Source organism: Salvelinus namaycush, chromosome 31 (assembly GCF_016432855.1).
Source record: "Salvelinus namaycush isolate Seneca chromosome 31, SaNama_1.0, whole genome shotgun sequence".
Taxonomy (NCBI): domain Eukaryota; kingdom Metazoa; phylum Chordata; class Actinopteri; order Salmoniformes; family Salmonidae; genus Salvelinus; species Salvelinus namaycush.
The window spans coordinates 19,988,947-20,005,892 of NC_052337.1; the positions used below are offsets into that span (position 1 = coordinate 19,988,947).

The 16,946-nt window shown below is 45.3% G+C and overlaps 1 protein-coding gene across 1 annotated transcript in view; it reads right to left on the reverse strand.

Moving 5' to 3' along the window:
* LOC120026447 (RIMS-binding protein 2-like) overlaps positions 1 to 5,393 on the reverse strand; it is a 79,844-nt gene extending 74,451 nt beyond the window's left edge. The window contains exons 1-3 of the mRNA XM_038971310.1: positions 5,065 to 5,393; positions 4,423 to 4,558; positions 2,864 to 3,018 (exon numbers count right to left, since the gene is read on the reverse strand). The gene's annotated coding sequence lies outside the window, so the exon portion shown is untranslated. The remainder of the gene's footprint in view (positions 1 to 2,863; positions 3,019 to 4,422; positions 4,559 to 5,064) is intronic.
* Positions 5,394 to 16,946: the final 11,553 nt, after the last annotated feature.

Genomic DNA, 16,946 nt, shown 5'->3' on the forward strand with positions numbered 1-16,946 from the left:
CACCTGGCCACATACTTCTTATCACACTGCTCTCTAAACTGGATGTCAGTCGCACCAACGTGTCGGAGGAAACACCGTTCAATTGACGACCGGAGTTAGCTTACAGGTTCCTGGCCCTGTCAAAAGGAGTCGCTAGAGCACGATGAGCCAAGGAAAGCCCCACCGGCCAAACGCCCCCCCCTACCACGGATGGCGCTGGGCCAAATGTGCACCGTCCTATGGGGCTCCTGGTCAAGGCCAGTTGTCACCCTGTCATCCAACACGTGTCATTGTAAAAGGCAGCTTGATTTTGAAGGTAATACCAGCTCATCACATAAAACCACCCACACACAGAGAATCCCTCTTAGTCATCCACTATAAAAACATTTAGCCTGGTCCTGGTCATATCTGCTCAGGTATATTCAACCCTGCAATTACCTACCCAGCCTACCTCCCTAGTCATGAGGTAGCCTCACCCAGCCTATCCTCTCCCCTCCCTCCACAGCCGTGCCAGGCCCAGCTGGCACTAGCCAGTCGGGGCCAAGTGGTATATGGCCCTGCCAAATCCCACACAGCACTGCCTTGCCATGCCTAGCCCCATTTAGCCCTATATAGACGCACAAAAGCCTGCATGGTGTCCTATAGACTGTAGACCCATGTAGCCAAGCTCTCCACAGGCCTTCCCAGCTCCATCTAGCCATGGTCCTGCCTAATGTAGCTACTCAGTCTGGCCTAGCCTAGCCCAGAGTGTTTCAGAGCTGCAGTCCCAGCCATAGCAGTCTCTCTCAAAGCAGCAGAGCAGAGTAGAGCTGAGGAGGAGCACACAGCAGACAGACACTTCTCTCTCTCTGCAACACAGCAGCATCGCCCACGCAACCAAGTCCATGGGCACAAATCACAAATATGCATGTAAGTGTGCAAACAAACACACACACACACACACACCCACACACACACACACACACACACCACACCTGGTTAGTCATGATATATTCCTCTTTAGTGGATTGAAGAAGAGTGTCATGGCTAACATCTACTGTAGTTTCTGAGTGTGTGTGTGTGTTTAGTGTAAACCAAGTCAATACCATACAAGTTTGTTTACTGAGATGTTCTTTTCACCATTGTTCCAATGCTGATCTATCCGAGTCTGTGGTGAGAGCGTTACATATGCATGTATGTGCACATGCTTTTGCAGAAATGTGTATGCTACATTTTGCAGAAGGTTATGGCAATAACAATTCCCACTGAGACAGTGGCACAACACTAGTGGTGCATAGGGTAAAAAAGCTCCCTACCTCAAAGGCAGTTCCCCCTTTGTCTCAAAACGACTGTATCCTCCCTCTCGTTACCGGCTGGCAGGGGTGACGCGGCAGTGGCGTGTGCCTACGTGTGTGTGCGTCGTGAGCGTTTCAAAGGCTTAATGGTTGGTCCAGTCTACAGCCCCGAGAGTCAGACGCACTAAGGCTCTCTCTCACACACACACACCATCTCTCAGTTACTCGCTTGTGTTCCCGCTCTCTCTCGCGCTCTCTCCTCCTTAGTAGCGCTCGCAGGTTCTCTATCACGACAAACTCCCTCCCTCCCCTACTTCTCAGCCTTTCTCGATCTCTCCCTTCCCTGTCTCTCACAGATGCACACGCATGCTCCGTGCAGTCCACATCCCTCCTCTTCATCCCACTCACAAAAATTCACACACAAACCCATTGAAGGTTGTCAGCATTCATATCATTTGCCTGTGTAAATCTCAGCTCATTGATGTGTAAATGATTGCATCATGGATGAACGTTTCCTCTTCACGCATCTCCTCCCTGCAGTCGTCCCTGAGCAGCCCTCACACCCATGTCTCGCTCTCTCCATCTCTCTCACTCTCCTCTCTCTTTTTTAGAATAGAGAAAGGCATGATCTGAGTATACTGGGTCGATGTATTACTGCCCTGGATCACTTAACTCTGCTCCTTTTTCCATCCTCTTAGCAATGATTCATCATTCCTGTCTTCCCCCCATTCAAACACTGACATGTGTCCCTCTCTCTTTTCTTTCTATTCCTTCATGCATTTATTTTTGAACTGCTATGTCACCTGTCCTCATCCTAGGTTTGGTATAGTGAGATGTGTGCTTCCTGGCTCTGCTTGGACTCCTAAAATACCCTTACCTTAAAGTACTGGAGGACATGGGCCAATGGAAAAACCAAAACTAACCAGGACAGACCAATCAAAACTCACCTTCATCTTGACTGACAAATAAGCAACAGTGCCCTCTCAGCCCTCCCCAATCCCAGATCATACCTCTAAAAGCAGAGTGGTGTTTTTAGGGAGATTACAATATCACAGCAGCAGGTATTGGTTAGTCATAAGCAGCTCTCTATTTTACAGGGCTGGAGAGAGGGAGAGAAGAAGAAAAAAAATCCTCCACTCTGTTGCCTAGCAACGCCAGCTGCTCTGAGAGTACACACTCCCTCCCTCTCTCTCCGTCCTTAGATACAGTTCTTTATAAGCCAGTTGGTTTTCAGGCACAATGCAAAACCCTGTAAGGCTCTAGTTGGGATTGGACAGGCAAATGAGTCTGAGGAGGCAAGGTGTCATTTGACAAGACCTTTTAACCACACCCACTGAAGATGCTAATAACACGTCATCATGGATTTCACCCTGTTTCTTCCTCTGATTGGTGAATCCAGACATTGCTTTTTACCATTGGGTCATTGGTGCTTTCAGTGAGATATACTGTCCTCTCCTGGACACATTGACAACTGACTTAAAGTACAACATATAAATAACACATTTAACAAGGATATGCATAACATTTGGGTTATATTTAAAAGGTAACATAAAAGGTCAAGGCAAAGTCAGAAGAAGGCCACAGGTGAGCTCACATGGGCTAAGCCTTACCTTCCCTTTGGCCTGCAGGTGATGGGAGTTCCTGGCAGCGATGATTGACAGCTGTCTCTGGATCCACAGCAGCTCTGCCTGAGACTGTCTCAGTAGCCCCTCAATGTCACTTGACCTGTGACCTCACAAGATGTCCTGGCAGTCTGGCACACACACTGTATATCACAAAGACACACACAGTCAGTATGCTGTAAACACACACATTCACAAATATAGACTTTGTATAATCAAAAACACAGACTCATGCTCACACACATATACACTGTACTCATAATACAAAACACAATACAGCTTCATCCCTAGATTAGGTATAAATCCATTGACCTGATGTCAATAGATTAACAGTGCTGCTGCCACACATCGAGAGCTCTCTGGCTTTCCCCACAGACTGACTGACTGAGTATCAATTCAAATCAAATCAAAGTTTATTTGTCACGTGCGCCGAATACAACAGGTGTAGACCGTGAAATGCTTACTTACAGGCTCTAACCAATAGTGCAAAAAGGTGTTAGGTGAACAATAGGTAAGTAAAGAAATAAAACAACAGTAAAAAGAAAGTCTATATACAGTAGCGAGTCTATAAAAGTAGCGAGGCTACATACAGACACCGGTTAGTCAGGCTGATTGAGGTAGTATGTACATGTAGATATGATTAAAGTGACTATGCATATATGATGAACAGAGAGTAGCAGTAGCGTAAAAGAGTGTGTGTGTGTGTGTGAGTGTGTGTGTGTGTGTGGACGTGTGGAAGTCCCCACAAGAATAGTAAAAGAACAAAAATCTGACCTACTGGGGGACATTTTGTTTGTCTCCACAAGGGCAAATGCTATTTCTAGGGTGTTTAGGGTTGAGGTTAGAATTAGTGTTAGGGAGAGAGAGAGCAGGGAGATTATTGTACACAGCATTACAATGACAGGAGGAGCCGCTGGACCCAGGCCAGCTTTTATCAGCCAATACTAGTACCTCTCTCCATCCCTCCGCTCTGCTGCTGTCCTCCTTCCAGCCACTCAAATCAAATCAAAAATCACTCACCGTCATTAGTTATCACAAACACCCCTGGATGATGATTGACATGGTTAAGGGGGTTAATACTGCTTAGCTCACCGGGGGAATTATACAGATTAGATTACAAAGACCACAGGATACATCAAGATATGGAAGTCTTTCACAAAGGTTTGATATCATCTTTTATCAGTACTCAGATGCTCCTTGGCTTAATCTGAATATAATGGTTCCTTTTCTTGTATTAGAGAGTTGGACATGGGCTATGGGTTCTTACAACAGCTGTTTGAAATGAGAAATGAAACGTGTCTGCCTTAACTGCTACAGCACTGTATGTAGTGTAGTCAGCACTTTTTCACCACCGCAAAGTCAACACTAGATGGAAACATGGTCTCACAATTTCTGGGAATTTTCATTCTGGGTCCTAACTTTGATTGATTGAAATGTTGAAATGCTGCTCTCATTCATTCATACACACCCACCCACACACACACACACATCATGTGTCTGTGTGACACACAATTGGCAGTGACCCATCAGCCTAACATGGCTTTTACCTTGAGGATGATCGTATCTCCAGGCTCAGATGGGAGAATCCCTTCTTTAAACCAGTGAAGGTTTTCTCTCTAGGACGTTCCCATTCACTTTAGGCAGCTGCTAGGGTTCCTTATAGCAGGGGTTTACCTATTGTACCTGGTGAGAGAGCAAACATCAGTCTATACATTCACCCTATTAGTGATCTGGAACATTTCCATGTTCTACTTTCTAACAGAATAATGCCATTATATCATGTGAATCTTTAGCCTAGAATAGAATTACAGTTGGGCAATGTGAAATATAATCCTATTTTAAACTGATACCAATATTTTTGGGCTTTAAAAAAGGTGTCTTAAAGCAACTCTGGTCCTCGAGTATCCCCAACAGTAAACATGTTTTATGTAACCCTGGACAAGAACACCTGATTCAACTTGTCATCCAATCATCAAGCCCTCAATAAGCCGAATGAGGTGAGTCTGTCCAGGGCTATAACAAAAATATGTACTGTTGAGCGTACTCGAGGACCAGGGTTGGCAAACTCTGTCTTCGAGGAGAGCTGTGCTGAGCTGAACTGTCCTGTTAACCCAAGCCAAAGGAGAGGGCCTTCCCTTTAAGCCTTACACACACGCAAAACCAAATTTGGACACACCTTAATGACTCACCTTGGAGAAATTCTGTCTTGCTGCAGGGAGAAAGAGAAACAGAGAGCACGGTGTCCCTTTCAAAAGGCAGGAAACGGAGTAGTACCTCATTCCGTTTAAAATTATTTCCCATGTCATGCCTGCTGAACACAACCATGGCGTATTGTTGTAGGCATGAATGTCCCCACAACAACCCGTTCCTTGTCCCCTCACAGCCCACCATGACCTCAAGCATAACTGCCCCAAATTTGCAGAGAGCAGTGACGTCCTCTTATTGGGAACAAATGTGAATCCTCATCCGCCAGCCCGAAAGCTACAGTCACTGTAATAAAGGAGAGGAGATGAGAGAGCAGTTAACCTCTGTACCTCTCCACTGCATGTGACCACAGGCTTACACAAATGCGCAACATGCACTCAACCATAAAACAACATTGTGGCTCATGCTTGAGCATGATATGAGTCAGAGGTTACCAGGACAACATGAATTACCGCTTGTGTTGTTATTTTCACTCTCTGATCAAGCTTATAGGCAGTATTTAGACAAAAAGGAAAACACTATAAAGAAACCCCTTATTGATGGTATTTTTTATTCTGCATTTTTTTACATTTAAGTAATAAGAATTGAAAGGCAATGTGCACACATACATGACTGTTCTCCAACCGTGTACAGTACAGTTGGTATGTTGTAAACAGTTCAGACGTACAATTATGATCTTCGAGGAGGGATTCCCATGCTTTTTCAAATTGTCTTACCTCTGACTGTGGCAACCATCAACTCTTTTTCAATATACTCTCTCCTCCCTTCTTTTCTGCTGCATGTGACTCGACATTCCTTGGCAGTGTATTCTTCTCATATCAGTTGGCCTGGTCCTCCTCAGTCATGTAATAAAGGCCGCTGTATGACAGAAACACAAAGGTAAGAACATGTAGTATGCAGATCCTTGCTTGTATCCAGCCAAATACCAAAGGTGTGTGAATGCATTTGTGAATGTGTCGTGACTCCAGAGATAACGCAGCAGGTTCAGTAGTTTCCATGGTTTCTATTGTGTGTGTTGGTACGTGTTAACACAGGAGATTCTCTTCATTAGATCTGCATCCTTGAAACACAGCACAATGTGTTGTCTTTCTCCTCCTAGCATTCTTGTACCCGGAGCTGCTTGCTGTGTGGCCATATAGCACACATACAGCAGGAGCAGAAGAGGGATCAGGGGAGAGAAAGAAGAAAAGAAAAACTGTGATTCTAGAAGGGACATAAGTTGTTATATATGTACGCAAGTTATTTGTGAAAAACTTCCTATTGGTTGATTCTGATACTTTCCAAGTGGGAAACTCAAGAATCATGTCACTTTAAAGACATCTCGGAAACACACCAAATGGCCAGTGAAGAAACTGACTGCATGTCGCATCACCATGGTACTTCCTGTCATAGTCAAGGATTTATGCCGTGTTCAAGGCAGCTCAGAAACTTGGAACCTCTGAGTTAAAATGTATGTAAGTTATTTGCGAAAAGCTTCATATTGGTTGATTCTGATACTTTCCAAGTGGGAAACTCATACCTCATCTTTCTACAATAAGTTTCGAAGTCGGAAATGTCCAAATTGTCTTGAACGCGGCAACAGTCACCATGATCCCTACTGACATCTTCTACATACTATTAACAAAATTATAAACATGGGCTGTAACAACATACAGTACAACACCCTGGAACAAGTGGCACCTCAGCTATTGTTCATAACATAACACTAACATAACATTTCCTATTGAATGCCAAAAAGGTTCCTACCTTAAAATTACAAGGATAAGGAGGCCAGGTCTGACGAGGAGCTGTGATATATAAACACAGTCACTAGACTTGGCAGTGCAGGTCCTGGCTGTGTCCATCTATCCTGGTCAGGACTGTGACATTATAAATACCCTCACTCCTCCTGTTAGTGTGTTTGGATGCTGGGTTGGAGCTGCTAATAGCCTTGTTACACAGACAGACAGACAGACAGACAGACAGACAGACAGACAGACAGACAGACAGACAGACAGACAGACAGACAGACAGACAGACAGCAAAAGAGAGGGTTGGAGATAGGGTAGAAGGACAGGAGTGAGGATGGATAATTGTTCAGCTCCTCTGACGCTTTTCATTGAAGTACAAGGAGTTGTTCCAGTTACACAAGAATGAGTAGCCGTAGCAATCTCACTGCTCTAAACATGTTCAAATTAAAATATTTGATTTAAATGGAAAAGAGGAATTGACATGAACCTTCCAGGAAAGGTTTTTTTATACAATGCTTTATTTTTGCTATATTTTTGGGGCCTAAAATAGTTACATTTCAAGTGAAACAGAACATTTATAGAGACACCGTACATGAGACATCAATCAGATGGATCAACTTTAGACAGGTGATTTCATCTCGAGAGTTACAGACTGCACTGTGGTTAACTTGATCATTTCTTAAGGCACTTGAACAAAACCACAGTCCAAAGGCACAATCAAATATCTGTGTCCAGTCACCTTTTCAACCGTCCTGTATTAATTCAGCCGATTGCAATACTTGGCTAAATTACACCCGTTGTGCTCAATTGCCAGTGTGAGCTTAATAAAAACAGAAGGTTTATGCAGTAGTACAATATTATCATGATGTTTGTCTCAACTCCACGAGTACTCCGTCAGCAATGTCATTTCATTATCTAGCTAATTATCACAGGTGTGTGTGTGTGTGTGTGTGTGTGTGTGTGTGTGTGTGTGTGTGTGTGTGTGTGTGTGTGTGTGTGTGTGTGTGTGTGTGTGTGTGTGTGTGTGTGTGTGAACCTGTATCTGTCAAAAGTGCATTCTGGTTGAAAAGGTTTATGGGTGAATTAGGAGAGTTTCAGCACGACCCTCTGGTTGATACTGCAGGTTCCCAGTGTTATCTTCTTCCTCTATGAAATGTACAGCAGAAACTCCTCATTGGAAACCTTAAGAGGTCCTGAGTTCACTCATTACATGAGAGATAAGTCACTTCACCCAGTAAGGGTCATGGTAGATATTTCAGCCGGAAGAACTTTCAAGGTTGATAGGTAGGAGCAAGCCCATGTAATGCTTTGTAGGTTAGCAGTAAATCCTTGAAATCAGCCCTAGTCTTTACAGGAGCCAGTGTAGAGAGGCTAGCACTGGAATAATATGATCACATTTGTTGGTTCTAGTCAGGATTCTAGAAGCTGTGTTTAGCACTAACTTGAGCTTATTTAGTGCTTTATCCGGATAGCCGGAGAGTAGAGCATTGCAGTAGTCTAATCTAGAGGTGACAAAAGCATGGATTAGCTTTTCTGCATCATTTTTGCAATGTTATGAAGATTGAAAAAAGCTGTCCTTGAAATATGCTTGATGGGTTAGTCAAAAGAGAGACACGGTCTCAATGGAGATAGCTGAGCTGACTACACTGACTGTGCTAGTGGCAGACTCCACTAAGCTGGCAGGTTAGCTAACAGCCTGCTGCCTGGCCTGCACCCTATCTCATTGTGGAGCTAGAGGAGTTAGAGCCCTGTCTATGTTCATAGATCAGATGAGAGCACCTCTCCAGCTAGGATGGAGTCCGTCACTCCTCAGCAGGCCAGGCTTGGTCCTGTTTGTCGGTGAGACCCAGAAAGAAGGCCGATTATCGACAAATTCTATCTTTTGGGAGGGGCAGAAGACAGTTCACAACCAGCGATTGAGTTGTGAGACTCATCACTTCCTCGAACTGTGAGGGGGCCAGAGACAATTACTCGATCCCCACAATAATGGCTAAAACAATGACACCAACAACCACGCAGACAGCAAGATAAAGTGTTTTCTGTGAAAAAGAAGAGCGGACTAGGAAAAGAGTGGGGAACAAAAAGAAAAAAGGGAAATTGAATCAGCCCATTGCCCAAAACCACACTGTATGGTCTTTCATAAAGTCACAAATTAAGAACATGAAAAATGATTTTAAAAATTACTTTTTTTTCCTGTCTAGGAAAACCCAGGGCCCTACCTACAGCCCACAGGCCAGGGGTGGACAGTCTCCTAAGTGTAGGCCTTCATTGTAAATAAGAATTTGTTCTTAACTGGCTTGCCTAGTTAAATAAAGGTTAAATAAATAAATAAAATAAATGAATGAATAAGTTCACCCCTCACCCCATAGTGAGAAACCGGTCAGTATTTGCTTATTGCTTCAGTTGGCTAAAGGGACTGTATTTAGAGAGTTAAATGCAAACTGCTATAGGATATGACAGTATTTGTCTGGGTGTGTGTTCGATATTATTATTATTATTATTATATAAACGAGTCATCCCGCAGTGTCTGTGATTGTACCCTGATGAAGACAGCTTGCCTGTCGAAACGTTGGTAAATTAAATATTTTTGCATCTGAGCTCCTAGAGTGTGCGGCTCTCCTTTATTTTCAAGTTTTCTACTCCGCTAACCAGCACCTCGCCTAAATAGGTGTGCGTTTCTTTTTCTTCTAGATTGTGTGTTCGATATTGACAGACAGTGTTTGTCTGTGTAAAGCAGTAGTAATTACCTAAGGCTGTGAGGTTGTGGGCAGTTTTAGACCCAGACACAAACCATCGATAAGTGCAATAACAGCAAGCAGGATCACAACGGCTATGGTAATCATGGCATACTTCTGCCAAAACAAACAACAAACAGCACAATGTTAGGGTTGATTTGGAGGCAACATGAGCTGGCAGGTTAATGTTAAGGATGCTCAAATACAAAAATAGTCTAGTGCACTAGGCCAAACATGCATTGGTAAAACATATTCAAATCATGTTCTGTTTTAATTGCAAGTAATATTTATTTCCAACGGTCTTAACATGTTAACAGATAGCTAGGTCCATCCGGCCGGCCAGATAGCTGAGTCCGGCCGACCGGCTAGATAGCTAGGTCTAGCCGGCAAGCCAGATATAATTAGGTCCGCCTAGAAGGCCAGACAGCTGAGTCCGCCTGGCTGGCCAGATACCTAGGTCCGGCCGGCCGCCCAGATAGCTAAGTTACCTGACCGTAAAAGGAACCGGCCGGCTGACCAGTCACAGCAATCTGTGACATTTGTTTTGTCCTTCCTCTTGCGTTAGTAGTGTGGAAAGACACAGAAAAAAAAGTGTATGTGGGTGTTTTCCTGTGACGGCAAGCTAGCTGCTGGTAAGGGGGAGTGGTGTATTAAGGGAGAAAACTAAAATTCTGAAATTTCATTCATGGTCTTATGCTTCCATCTATTTGAATTATTTAGCAATTGCTGTTATACATTTATTTAAACTTTTATTTAAATAAACAGTTATTTAAACAATGTGTTGATCAGATCAAAAAGTTTCTATCTAGTCACTGAATAAAGTATTTATCCTTACTGGGGTAGTAGAAGAATTGCAGAATATAACATATGCTAGTTCATTTTATCACTTACAACCATAAAATAACCATTTATAGCATAATAATGAAACTGACGGGCAATACGCATAACATTATCATCCAAAGTAACACCCCCTTAATATACAAACACACACACTGGACAGAGACAATGAAAATATGCTTTTTAAATAAATCTGGAAGCTCTCAAAAGAGCCTTTGCTTTGCTGAGCAGTTCGTTTTCAAGAGAGTGCTGCCTGCCTGCCTGTCATCAGAGTCTGCCTGCCTGCCATATCATTAGAGATATAGATCTGTCAATAATGAAAAGTTAATAAGTTATTGCCACGCTTTCACATAGAGGCCTAGTTCAAACCACAATTTGAAAAACAAAAGGCCAATGGTAGCATATACAGTGCCTTGTGGAATTATTCAGACCCCTTGACTTTATTACCTTACAACCTTATTCAAAAATGCATTACATTGTTGTTTTTTCCCTCATCAATCTACACACAATACCCCATAATTACAAAGTAAAAACAGGTCTCTAGAAATGTATGCTAATTTATTTAAAATAAAAACTGAAATAACACATTTACATAAGTATTCAGACCCTTTCCTCAGTACTTTGTTGAAGCACCTTTGGCAGCTATTACAGCATTGAGTCTTCTTTGGTATATGCTACAAGCTTGGCACACCTGTATTTGGGGAGTTTCTCCCTTTCTTCTCTGCAGAACCTCTCAAGCTCTGTCAGGTTGGATGGGGAGCGTTGTTGCACAGCTATTTTCAGGTCTCTCCAGAGATGTTCGATTGGGTTCAAGTCCGGGCTCTGGCTGGGCCACTCATTGACATTCAGAGACTTGTCCCAAAGCCACTACTGTGTTGTCTCGGCTGTGTGCTTAGGGTCGCTGTCCTGTTGGAAGGTGAACATTCGCCCCAGTCTGATGTCCTGAGCACTGTGGAGCAGGTTTTCATCAAGGATCTCTCTGTACTTTTCTCCGTTCATCTTTGCCTCGATCCTGACTAGTCTTCCAGTCCCTGCCGCTGAAAAACATCCCCACAGCATGATGCTGCCACCAGCATGCTTCACTGTAGGGATTGTGCCAGGTTTCCTCCAGATGTGACGTTAGGTATACAGACCAAAGATTTCAATCTTGGTTTTATCAGACCAGAGAATCTTGTTTCTCATGGTCTGAGAGTCTTTAGGTGTCTTTTGGCAAACTCCAAGCGGGCTGTCATGTGCCTTTTACTAAGGAGTGGCTTCCGTCTGGCCATTCTACCATAAAGGTCTGATTGGTGGAGTGCTGCAGAGATGGTTGTCCTTCTGGAAGGTTCTCCCATCTCCACAAAGGTACTCTGGAGCTCTGTCAGAGTGAGCATCAAGTTCTTGATCACCTCCCTGACCAAGGTCCTTCTCCCCCGATTGCTCAGTTTGGCCAGGCGGCCAGCTCTAGGAAGATTCTTGGTGGTTAATAACATCTTCCATTTTAGAATGATGGAGGCCACTGTGTTCTTGGGGACCTTCAATGCTGCAGACATTTTTTGGTACCCTTCCCCAGATCTGTGCCTCGACACTATCCTGTCTCGGACCTCTACGGACAATTCCTTCGACCTCATGGCTGGTTTTTGCTCAGACATGCACTGCCAAATAGACAGTTGTGTATCTTTCCAAATCATGTCCAATCAATTGAATTTACCACAGGCAGACTCCAATCAAGTTGTAGAAACATCTCAAGGATGATCAATGGAAACAGGATGCACCTGAACTCAATTTCAAGTCTCATAGCAAAGGGGCTGAATACTTATGTAAGTAAGGTATTTCTGTTTTTTATTCTTAATACATTTCTAAAAACCTGTTTTCGCTTTGTAATTTTGGGGTGTCGTGTGTAGATTGCTGCAGATATTTTTTTATTTAATCAATTTTAGAGGCTGTAACGTAACAAAATGTTGAAAGTCAATGGGTCTGAATATTTTCCAAAGGCACTGTAAATGATAAGCTGTTTAAATATAAGACTGCTCTTAGAAATTTCAGGCTGCCATTGTTTTGGGGAAATAGGGACATGTCTGTCTATTATGCCAAATATCTCAAAATGAATTGTATTTCAATTTATTAAGGATCCCCATTAGCTGCTGCCAAGGAATCAAATACACTTCCTGGGGTCCAGCAACATTAAGGCAGTTAAATATTACATGACATTACATTTCATTACACTTTTCACAACACATTAAGTGTTTGCCCTCAGGCCACTACTCTACTACTACATATCTACAATACAAAATCCATGTGTACGTGTTTGCATAGTGCGTATGTTCTGGACTTGGGATCGTGAAGAGACCTCTCGTGGCATGTGGTGTGCATGTTTGTCCGAGATGTGTCCTAGTAGTTTAAACAGACAGCTCGGTGCATTCAGCATGTCAATACGTTTAACAAAAAAGTAGTGATTAAGTCAATCTCTCCTCTACTTTGAGCCATGAGACCTGCCTTGGTGATAGTATTGTTAAGGCAGAGAAATGCTTTATTACATTATGGACAGACTTCTCCCCATCTTAGCTACTGTTGCATCAATATGTTTTGACCATGACAGTTTACAATCCAGGGTTACTCCAAGCAGTTTAGTCACCTCAACTTGCCCAATTCCCACATGTATTACAAGATTTAGTTGAGGTTAAGTGAATGATTTGTCGCAAATACAATGCTTTGTTTTTTAAATATTTAGGACTAACTTACTCCTTGCCACCCATTCTGAAACTAACTGCAGATCTTTATTAAGTGTTGCAGTGATTTCACTTGCTGTAGTAGCTGACGTGTATAGTGTTGAGTCATCTGCATACATAGACACACTAGTGATTGACTTAACATAAACAGGTTTAGCATCTCCTGGCTTCCATGCATAGCCTACAAGCCACTGATGCAGACCTTCAGAACATCTACATAATTGTTGTTGTTTTTTTTAAATATAGCCTACACCATTACAATATATACATACTTTATTTTAGATAGGGCTAAGGAAACATGATATGAAGAAATTGTAGTCTATTTCAAAAGAACAGAATCGCATACTCTGAGTTGTCCTTATGTGTAACGTAAACGATGGTAGTCGAGAAGCATGTGATAAATGTAATATAAGAAAGAACATGAAACTATACAACATAGGAGTAGCGTCTTGACATGAAACAATACTGCCTAGGGAAAGAACCTAAGGGAGTGTCAGATAAAGGGGAGGTAATGGAGTCCAGGTGTGCCTCATGACGAAACGCAGGTACGTGTAATGATTGATGCCAGATGCGCGTAATGATTGACAGCCACCGCAGTGAGACTCGTGTTCCGTGTTCCATCATGGGGATCATGCCTGGCTCTCTATCAGGAACCTCCACTCTGCCTCCCACTCTGCCTTCCCTGCAAGAAGCTGAGCCCCCAGTTTGTGGGGCCATTCAAGGTTCTCCGGAGGGTCAACGAGGTGACGTATAGGTTAAAGCTTCCCAGTGACTACCATATCTCACATTTTCATGTCATATGAAGGTATATACATTATGTGTGGAATAATTTTTTATTCTAATGGCACACAAAACAAATCGTAATAGATTTAGTCGAATAGCAAATGGAGGTTACGTGCAGTTAAGTTTTTGATATGCAAGCAGAGGCAGCATGTCCATAAGGCTAGGGAAGATAAGCTTTTCCTAAAGTACATTTAATTAAATTGCAAAAATTATATGGCCTAAATAGCCTACTCCTGTCTATACAGAAATAAATAAAATAATTCTAAATAGGCTAAAAAAGCATGATTTGGCCACAGATGTCACGATCGTCTTCTTGAGAGAGATTGGACCAAGGCGCAGCGTGTGCAAAATACATCTCTTTATTGTGGAAAAGAGAGAAAAAACACGAAAACGAACACTATATACAAGTTAACACAAAAAACAACAAACGACCGTGAAGCTAAATAACGTAAGTGCACAGACAAGCAACAAACGTTCAACATAGACAATTACCCACAAACACATGATGCCCATGGCTGCCTTAAATATGGCTCCCAATTAGAGACAATAAACCACAGCTGTCTCTAATTGAGAACCAATCTAGGCAGCCATCGACATACAAACACCTAGACAATACATTTCCCCATTAAACCTACAAACCCCTAGACAAACCAAAACACATACTTCACCATGTCACACCCTGACCTAACTAAAATAATAATGAAAACAAAGATAACTAAGGCCAGGGTGTGACATAACCCCCCCCCTTAAGGTGCGAACTCCGGGCGCACCAGCATAAAGTCTAGGGGAGGGTTTGGGTGGGCGTCTGTCCACGGTGGCGGCTCTGGCACTGGTCGTGGTCCCCACCCCACCATAGTCACTACCCGCTTTCGTAGCCTCCTCCAAATGACCACCCTCCAACTTAACCCCACTGGATTAAGGGGCAGCACCGGACTAAGTGGCAGCACCGGACTAAGGGGCAGCACCAGGATAAGGGGCAGCACCAGGATAAGGGGCAGCACCAGGATAAGGGGCAGCACCAGGATAAGGGGCAGCACCAGGATAAGGGGCAGCACCAGGCTAAGGGGCAGCACCGGACTAAGGGGCAGCACCGGACTGAGGGGCAGCACCGGACTGAGGGGCAGTACCGGACTGAATGGCGGATCCTGGCTGGCTGGCTCTGGCGGATCCTGGCTGGCTGGCGGATCCTGGCTGGACGGCTCATGGCTGGCTGACGGATCTGGCTGCTCATGGCTGGCTGACGGATCTGGCTGCTCATGGCTGGCTGACGGATCTGGCTGCTCATGGCTTGCTGACGGATCTGGCTGCTCATGGCTGGCTGACGGATCTGGCTGCTCATGGCTGGCTGACGGATCTGGCTGCTCATGGCTGGCTGACGGATCTGGCTGCTCATGGCTGGCTGACGGATCTGGCTGCTCATGGCTGGCTGACGGATCTGGCTGAGCCTGTCTGGCGGAAGGCTCTGGCTGATCCTGTCTGGCGGAAGGCTCTGGCTGATCCTGTCTGGCGGAAGGCTCTGGCTGATCCTGTCTGGCGGAAGGCTCTGGCTGATCCTGTCTGGCGGAAGGCTCTGGCGGCTCCTGTCTGGCGGAAGGCTCTGGCGGCTCCTGTCTGGCGGAAGGCTCTGGCGGCTCCTGTCTGGCGGACGGCTCTAGCAGCTCCTGTCTGGCGGACGGCTCTAGCGGCTCCTGTCTGGCGGACGGCTCTGAAGGCTCATGGCAGACGGGCGGCTTTGCAGGCTCAGTACAGACGGGCGGCTTTGAATACTCAGTACAGACGGGCAGTTCATGCGGCGCTTGGCAGACGGACAGTTCAGACGGCGTTGGGCAGACGGGCAGTTCAGGCGCCGTTGGGCAGACGGGCAGTTCAGGCGCCGTTGGGCAGACGGGCAGTTCAGGCGCCGTTGGGCAGACGGCAGACTCTGGCCGGCTGAGACGCACTGTAGGCCTGGTGCGTGGTGCCGGAACTGGAGGTACCGGGCTGAGGACACGCATCTCAGGGCTAGTGCGGGGAGAAGGAACAGGGCATGTTGGACCCTGGGGACGCACATTAGGCCTAATGCGTGGTGCCGGAACTGGTGGTACCGGGCTGAGGACACGCATCTCAGGGCTAGTGCGGGGAGCAGCAACAGGACGCACAGGACTCTGGGGACACACAGGAGGCTTGGTGCGTGGTGTAGGCACTGGTGGTAAAGGGCTGGAGACACGCACCATAGGGCTAGTGCGTGGAGGAGGCACTGGTGGTACTGGGTTGGGGCGGGGAGGTGGCGCCGGAAATACCGGACCGTGCAGGCGTACTGGCTCCCTTGAGCACTGAGCCTGCCCAACCTTACCTGGTTGTATGCTCCCCGTCGCCCGACCAGTGCGGGGAGGTGGAATAACCCGCACCGGGCTATGTAGGCGAACCGGGGACACCATGCGTAAGGCTGGTGCCATGTAAGCCGGCCCGAGGAGACGCACTGGTGACCAGATGCGTTGGGCCGGCTTCATGACATCCGGCTCAACGCTCAATCTAGCCCGGCCGATACGTGGAGCTGGAATGTACCGAACCGGGCTATGCACGCGTACAGGAGACACCATGCGCTCTACTGCGTAACACGGTGTCTGCCCGTACTCTCGCTCTCCACGGTAAGTACAGGGAGTAGGCGCAGGTCTCCTACCTGACTTCGCCACACTCCCTTTAAGGCCCCCCCCAAGAAATTTTTGGGTTGTACTCACGGGCTTCCAGCCTTGCTTCCGTGCTGCCTCCTCATATCGCCTCCTCTCGGCTTTAGCTGCCTCCAGCTCTTCACGAGGGAGGCGATATTCTCCCGGTTGTGCCCAAGGTCCCTTTCCATCCAATATCTCCTCCCATGTCCATGAATCCTGTGTAGGTGGATCCTGTTGCCGCTTGACACGCCGCTTGGTCCTAGATTGGTGGGTAATTCTGTCACGATCGTCTTCTTGAGAGAGATTGGACCAAGGCGCAGCGTGTGCAAAATACATCTCTTTATTGTGGAAAAGAGAGAAAAAACACGAAAGCGAACACTATATACAAACTAACACAAAAAACAACAAACGACCGTGAAGCTAAA